Here is an 8,379-nt window from a genome sequence, read left to right as displayed (position 1 = left end):
TGTGCTGCCTGCAAAACAGGGGAGATGATCTCCAAAAGCGGGTGTCCCTTATACAAAAGCGAGCCACGGACAGCGGGGCTTGCACCCAGCTGATGCCTCTGTGCCTCCTGAGGAGCTGCTGCAATTTGGTCATGGGGACCATCACTGCTGGGACCCTGTGCTAACCTTCTGCAAACGTTTGATGTCACAAAAATGGTCTGCTCATGACAGAGGTGTGACTGGGCACAAAACTGCACGTCAGAGGCTGCATCGCAGTGTCCATTCCAGTTCGCCCTGGAGGGTGGATGTATGTAGTACACACAGCTATAGATCTATCTATGCACAGTCACATCTGCTTCAGCATGGAGCTCCCGTGAGATGCTTAAACCCAAAGTGATGGTCTGAAGAGGTAGGGAAAGGCTGTGGGGAAAAGCAGACCTGAGGCAGACCTCGGCAGGATGTGGCTGCAGCAGGTGCTGCGAGTGCTTTGCCTCTTTTCTCTGCTTTGCCTACTCTTGCCAAGCTGCTGTGCTGCCACCACGGATCCCCCGGGTTATGGCTCTAGAGCTGGGACGCTGCAAGGTGAGCACCTAATTCCCAGTGGAGCTCTAGCAGGAACTGGATCTTCAGACTTATCTCCCTCTCTCCTCTCCCCCCTCCCTCTCTTCTCTCCCCTTCTCCTTTGCTCTTACAGCTCATTAACTCACTGATTTCAAGCTTGGTCCCAGCAGATTCTCACAGAGGCAGTACTCACAGAGCAGTAGCTGAGCTGCACAGACAATTTGTGTGTTATTATCGAAAAGGAATTGCTGCTGATCCATTGACAGGAGGGCAAACTAAGAGACAACAAGTTCTCCCCTCCTTTCTCTTCCCTCCCTCCCCTGCCCTTCTTTTGGGCAGTAAGAGGGAAATGGCTTGTGCTACTCAACGAGGATAAGGCACCAATATGAGTAATGAAAATATGCACAGTTCTATGATATGAGATGCAAAGCTTAGGCACAGAAGCACTCAGGCTTAAGGGAAAAGCCTGGCTTGTAGCTCGTGGGCATTCAGAAGAGATCCCCGGCGGCTTCAGCTGATGCTCTCTGGTTTCATTTGTTTGCAGATGGAGCAAGTGTTGCTGTGGCAGGAGGTAGACTGGTGGTGCCAGAGCAGCGTGGCTGTGAGGACGTGGCCCATGGGGGTGTGTGCCCCGCGCACTGCTGTGAGAGCCCCAGGCACCTCTCTGCTCCTTTCATGGCTGTGACAAGGAGGGCTACCTGGAGAAGCTATCATGCATCTATGCCTGTGTCCATCTCAGAGTTTGTAGTGACAAAAACAGCAGGACAACCTCTTCAGAGAAATACCACCCAACAATGCTAGAGTTGCTGGGTACACAGAGCAACTGTGGGATTTTTTCAGTTAATGATTCAGGTGCTCCTGAGGTCCCATGTTGACCCCAGTCTGATGTTTCCCCACGTCAAAATGAGATCCCTGTCAGGAGAAACTCCAACATAACCAGAGCACTGAGGAGGAATCACTTCTCTAGAGCTTTAGCTGTCACAAAAGCTGTCCCAAGGCAAAGCAGAAGAGCTACTGGTTACCACTGGTCCTGCTGGGTTTTGTGTTGGTGTCAGCCAAATCTCTTCAGGATGGCACAAGAGGGATGGGTGCAGAGGGGAGTAACTTTGCTCCACCAGAGGCTGGAAGGAGAGCACAGAATAGCAGGGTGGGAAATCAGGTGTGGAAATAAATTAGCAAATAAATTAGCATCCTGTCCCCAGTGGGAAAAGTGTTCCCATACTGCTTACAAAGCCAGCAGAACAAATGAGTATTTCTGGGCCACCGCCCCGTGCAGGGAGGGGTGGAGGACAGCCAGCTCAGAAGGAAACCCTGCAGCACCAGCGGCTGCTTCTGAGCAGAGGAAGTCCCTATCATGGTGGCTCTTGCTCTGCCCTCTTGGGCGTAACTATTTAGACTATTCATTTCCTAATGTTTGCTTTAGAGTAACAGATAGATGCACCACATGATATTTACTTGTGTTTTGCCTTGGTGCCAAGTACTATTACCCTGTATTCTGTGTGTTGAAATGGAACAGGGACACCACCTGCTTGCTGAAGTTCATTCTCCCAGTGCACATGACAGAAAAAAAAGAATTTTTTGTCTTACAGGAGGATGAACAAAACCTCACCCAAGTAGGGTTACACTTCAGCAACTCTTAAGCACATCCGCTTTGCAGCAGCATGTGCCTAAATGATTTGCTAAATCAGGACCTTCAAATGGAGCCAAAGCCATTTCAGGAAAAAGGTCCCAGTGCCAGCAATTAAACAGGGACTAGCCAGGTCCAAATTTTTTTGTGTTAATTATAGGAAGGCATTTTATCTGCTAGCGCATTCTTTCAATTCACACATATAACTCTTCCACAAGTAACCCAGGAGGTCAAAAAAATATTTTACAAAGCTGCCAAGGTGCAAAGACACAATAAGAGGAAAAATTTCTTTTTTCCATTAAATGGCAAAACCAGAAAAAAGGGTGCCACTTCTCTGGAAATTACATTTGCTCTCCTGCTCCTCTGAGGCTCTTCTAGGAAACAGGACTGGGTTCCTTCGGTTCTCTTTGAAGAGGACAATGTCACTGAATTTCAAGCCATTCATTTGCAGAGACCAAAGACAAATATTTTCCTGAACTTTGACTACCTCAATCAGGGAAAAAAAAAGTTTATAAACAGACACTGATGTTATTGATGACATACTTGGCTGAAATCACAAAGGCTTATCAGTATTCAGGGGTTTCTGAAGTAGGGTTTGTAAATGTCTAATATGTGTGTAAGTGAGCTATTTCCTGTAAATCAATGTACCTTACTTTAGACTTCAGCTTAATAGCAAACATACCCTCCAAAACAAATGGCACAATCATTGCTTTATCTCTTCATGAACGCTGCCCTATACCATTCTGCTCTTTTGTCTTTTTCTTCCAGCAGAAAATCCGTATTCGTCATAAGCTTCAATTAAGGTAAATGAGCGCTATAAATCTGGAATCCCTGAATGTATGATCAGCAAACAAAGGCTGGTTTCTTGGATGTTTTTATTAAGAGGATGTACCTTAATGAATAGATAGCAACAAATGCTAGAGATGACTGCAGCATGGCAAAGTGGGGACTTGCTTTATATGGTTTTAAGAGTGCTTATTCTGATAATTTAGGAGACCAGAAGAATAACATGGAGCAAACACACTAGTTCAGAGATGAGGGAAAGAAAACAACCCCATTTCTTCTTGTCCTTCAGAAGGCAGGTGGATAGAGGTTTCTGTACTCTGGATTTCTGTTATTAGCAACATTTTCATGGCCAGTCCCCCCTGCCAAGTGATGTAAACAGAAAATATCCTGAACTTGTTAAGCCCAGCCAGTTTATCAGACCTTCATGTGCCTTTGTCTATTTTTCAGAGCTGCCATGTGGAAAGCACACTGTTGGCCAAGCAGCAGAAGCTGATTGAACTGGCTCTCATGACACTGGTGGGTCTGGTCCACAGCTCCATCTTGCCCTTTCTTTCCAAGCCAGAACCAGGATCTAATGCACATCATTTGTCCTATGGAGCTTCAGACATGAAGCTGGCAGAAGGCAGTTTGTCTGTCTCTTTCACAGCTCATAGGGTGCCCCACTGAATCACCATAGAGTGGGAGCCTCCAACGCCGTGAGCTTTCCCCGTTCTATGAACAGAGGTAAGCAAGCAGCCCAGCCTTGCTGTCCCAGGGGCACTGGCACGTCACTGGGTCCCTCAGGAGACTGACCCTTGGGCCCTGCTCACTGTCACATGCTCTGGGTGAGGCAGGTAAATATGTGATGTGCTCTTTGGACAAGGGCTGTTTGCCAACCTCTAGAAGAGATTGAGGCTCTTGTTTCACAACTGAAGGGGGGAAAGTGAAAACATTTGGGAATTGGCCCTGTCTGAGTACACACATCTCTCTTGCTAAATGGGATGTCTCAATTGCTAAGTCTTCAGCAGCATTTTCATCAGTAATATAGCGTTACACAGAAACATCTTACACAGAGCAAAAGACAAAAAACCTCACCCCAACAAGTAGTCAGGGCTTAAGATCACTTTGAGATTTATGAATTTGAAATTATCTTCTCAAATTCAAAATGGATGGCCAGAGAGAGGGAGGAGATAGCCTGGACCATCTCACACATCTGACACTAACCAGGCAGAGCAGAAACTAAACCAGACCTCTCTGAGCAAATGCAGAACCTTCCTGCCAGCACTGCTTGCCTGTGTGGATTCTCTAATGTCCAAACAAGAATTAATTTATCAGCCATCACCTCCCTTCACAACAATTCTCATCAAAAGGGAAGAGTTAAAACACTGGATTCACACGTTATGGAGACAGCAGAGACACACATATGCCTGTAATTTTTCTAAGATTATGTATCAACCTTAGGAAACAAGAGTTATTTATCTGCTAGAGTAGAAGATGGTACAGCAGCTATTCCTGAAATTGGAAGTGCTCACTGAAAAACCTAGCAGTGTGTACTCCACTAGCTAAGAGGACTCTTGGCCATATATCTTCACCCATACAAACAGCAGAGGATTTGCCTGCTCCTCTCCCTGATGAGCACAGAAGCATGCACAGCTCCCCACTTGGTGATGTCACTGAGATCAAAGACAAAATCTCCCTGTTCTTGGGTGGAGCAGTGGGGTGCATAGTGAGCTCCTGTCCAGCCATGCCATGTAGGAGAAGGAGGTCATCAGCATGGTGAACAAATGGAGGTAAAATCCACACACACGTCCCTTGTCTAGGCCCTCCATGCATTTCATGCAGCATGGATGCAGGATAGCCACCTTCTGGAGAACGCTGTGTGTTTGTCCATGGCATGGTCACCATCATTGCAAGGCATCATAGTGCCCTGCTGTGCTGACCCTGCACTGGAGAGCTGGACACACAACACCATGCTTTAAATCTTCCACTCTTTTCACCAGACACCTGTTCTTGTGCCATTAACCCAATCAAAATTTGTCTCAGTGAACACCAGGGACATTTCCCTGGCAATGTGACTGGGACAAGAAATCCACTGGGCCATAGGGTGCCCAGAATCTGTGAAACCTTCTTTCATCACCATCACTCGGGAACTTGGGCCATGATTTTGCATGGGTCTACTGAAATCCGGAATTCACAGGGGACTGATTCAGTGTGCTGTGCAGGGACAGGGATGCAGATGGACCAAAACATCCTGGGCCACTTCTCTTCCTGCCACCTGGGCACTACTGGAGCCATCCTTGGGTCTGGGAAAGTCTAATGCTCTGTCAGGAAAGTGTGCTTGAAAGCCTGAAACTCTCCTTTGTGAAGGCTCCATGCATGGCTGAGGTCAGGCTTGAGGTATGCTGGGAGAATTAGGAATTCATTCCCTTGCTGCAAGCTCAGCGAGGGGGATTTTCTCCATAATATCTGAGTGCTGTTTTATAATAAGAAGCTAATTACTTTAAATGAAGTAAGGCTCAGTGCAACTAGAGAATTAAATGTAAAGTATAATCATGCCTTGTATCAACAGGACAGCAAGTAATTGGCTACTTTCCTGCAATTTTCACCTCAGCTCACCTCAGTATGCAGTCACTTCACTGCTCTGCCTCAAACTTCGTCTCTGTGCCAAGTTAATAAGGGTGCAATCTTTTCCATTAATTTTAAGAGGTTTTGGAGCAAGCCCTGCACATGTGGGAATTACAGCTGCATTGTGGCGGTGCTGCCTGCTGTCTCTGAAGCTCTCATTCACAGAGCTCATCACACACCAGTCCATAGGCAGGAAGCCAGAAATGCACTTGTTAGCTCCTTGTAGATACACCTGTGAGGTGATTACAGTGGCACAAATGGATTTTTGTGAACTGGTAGTCACTGAAAAAGCCAATGCTCTCCACGGATGCAGGCCACTGGGTCTGACCCAGTAAAGCAAACTAAGGGGAGATCAAACCATTCAACTCTGTCAGCTCATGGAAGCATTTAAACAGTGCTGTGTTTGGTGCCATTTAGTGAAATGAAGAAATTACTGTATTTCTAATAGTTACAGGAAACTGATACTTCCTTTTCTATTCATACTCCAGGGTACTTCGGGCTTCTCCAGGTTTGCTGTGTCTGTCTGCCTGAAAAATGTTGAACCTGCCTTGGCTGTTTCCTTGAGCAACGTGGCGACAACCAGCTGGGGAATACTTTCAGTTACTGATCTTGATGTCTATTTCTGGAGTAATTTACTGAATATATAATATTTCAATAATCACTGAAGCAGACCCTGGTCCCCCGCTGCCAGTTTACAAATCCTATGGATTTTCTGTCCTCATCTCTCAGTTAATGTTTAAATATTGATTAGTTATTCTTTATTGATAAATATTTAAGTGAGAGTGGTATGCTTCTGCGGGCTCTTACAAGAGAGATGGTTGAGGAGAATTAAAAAGAGAGAAGTTGATTTGAAGCCAAATGTAAATCACAGTGAAGATATGACCTGAGTCTCTTATCCCTTGGATGAGCAGCCTCAGAGCTCAAGAATTAAGGGACAAGACTATAGCACTGTAGGCAGACAACACCTTTGAGAGTATTTGCTTGTTCATTTTTTAGGCAGTGGCTCTGGGACCCACCCAAGGCAATCAGATGCAAATTCCTAGATGGACAGAGGCCCTATCTGTAAATGAGAGCATCCTGCCATGCCTTACTGCAGCTGTTCCCTGACAAGAGGAAACAGCCTCAGGTTGTTCCAGAGGCATTTTAGATTGGATATTAGGGTTGTCAAGCATTGGCTCAGGCTGCCCAGGGAAGTGGTGGGGTCACTGTCCCTGGACATATTTAAAAGATGTGCTGATGTGACACTGAGGGACAAGGTTTAGTGGGTGGAGCTGAGTTAATGGACTGAACAATACTGAAGATCTTTTCCACCCTAAATTATTCTATGATGCAACACCAGTGGCTTTTCTGTTCTCTGCCTAGGCATAAAATTAGGAGGAGCTCCATTTCCTCTTTCCTCTAGCTGATTATGGAGCTTTCTTGGCCTTTCCTCTCCTTGCCACCATAAGCATTAGCTTTTCTGCTGGGCTGGGATTTGTATTTATTTGGGTCTCTGTTTCAAAACACGGTAGCCCTGACTATAAGCATGTTACTTCATCTGTGTTTGTAAGCATGCTGAAAGGTGCACAGGATCATGTCTCTGAAGACAGCTGAGCATCTCATGGTCCTGTGGAACACAACACAGAGGAAAGAGGAAAAAGCAACACATCTCATGTATGGATTAGTAAATAATGCAGAGGTCTAAGGGGGAGACAGAAGAAAAATGGTTCTCGTGAGCAGATCTGGTCAGGATAAATAAGACTGCAATTAAATTGACTCTCTAACAGATATCTTTTTTTGGTACTTGAGCACAAGTATCCAGGTATACTTTTCCTTTGAACTGTGCCTCAGCCATGTGCTTGGAGCTACCCTCACCTGCCCTCTGTCCCTCCAGTGTCTGGAAAGAGGGACAGTTTCAGCAGAGAAGAGCACAACCCTGCCCAAAAGGTAGTCAAGGTGGTTGCAGCCCTGCAGGAGAAGATGCTTTCAGCTCAGAGCAGTCAGGGAATAGAAGATATCTGACCATTCTTCAGCCTGTAAAATCAGTCCAAGGCCCCTTGCCAACTTCTCACCACCAAGATGTGGTAGAAATGGAGTTTCTTGATCCCAGCTTGGTTTTATCTGACTTGTTGTTTAACACACAAAACATGGTCAGATCTAGAGCTGCCCAGAGACAGAGAGCCAGCTGCTAAGTGGGATTTTACATTTTAAATTTATTCATGGGAGCAGATTAGCGGATTAGTCATATTTCTTTTCAAGTGCTGGTCCATAGTATCTCAGAGTCCCAGCTGTAAAAAGGATAGTTCCCAGCTTTTGGAACTGTTTGGGAAAGAATTAATTTCTTGTGAGGAGTGTGAAGTCAAAAGTGAAAACTGTGCTTTGGTGTATGAACACACATCTCAGTGAGTTTCTGGGACAGAGGTGTTAATAGGTGCCACGGATACAATAAAGCAGAGGACTTGTTCCCTGGTGGAGTGATATTTCTTTCTGTTTATTCATATTACACTTATTATAACACTATCAGCATGAAGAGGGTTATAATAATGAGGGCAGCAGAGATAAGATCATGTGCCTGCACAGGCTGCTGGTACCTTGCACACAGCTTGATCCTATTCAAAGGCTTAAACATACTTAAATCCTATCCAAATCCTTTATCATTTTAAGCCTCTTAAGGCTTTAATGCTTCAAAAATACACCCTGGATCACTCGGCCTGACAAACTGGAAAGAGAGGAAAGGCTGGGACTTTTGATGGCACCTGGGGTTTGTGCCTTCAACACCTAGTTCAGGGTACTCAGAAAATCCTCGGTGGCCAGGCAGGATCCCCCTGGGACCAGGGGCAGGA

At 45.7% G+C, this 8,379-nt stretch overlaps 1 long non-coding RNA gene across 4 annotated transcripts; it reads left to right on the top strand.

Annotated features, from left to right (window-relative positions):
• The first annotated feature begins 213 nt into the window (after window positions 1–213).
• LOC111944471 (uncharacterized) lies at window positions 214–8,004 on the top strand. 4 transcript variants are annotated; one of them, XR_015284676.1, is made up of 3 exons: window positions 214–2,970; window positions 3,160–3,249; window positions 3,401–8,004. It is a non-coding gene; the product is annotated as an uncharacterized LOC111944471 (long non-coding RNA). The 4 variants fall into 4 exon arrangements; XR_015284675.1 differs by having other exon boundaries at window positions 214–3,249; window positions 3,401–3,469; window positions 6,046–8,004; XR_002871318.2 differs by having other exon boundaries at window positions 214–3,249; window positions 3,401–3,676; window positions 6,046–8,004.
• The last annotated feature ends 375 nt before the right edge of the window (window positions 8,005–8,379 follow it).

Source organism: Cyanistes caeruleus, chromosome 3 (genome assembly GCF_971803275.1).
Source record: "Cyanistes caeruleus chromosome 3, bCyaCae1.hap1.1, whole genome shotgun sequence".
In the NCBI taxonomy this organism is placed as follows: domain Eukaryota; kingdom Metazoa; phylum Chordata; class Aves; order Passeriformes; family Paridae; genus Cyanistes; species Cyanistes caeruleus.
Note: the sequence above shows the minus strand (reverse complement) of the source record. Positions and strands in the feature narration are given on the sequence as shown.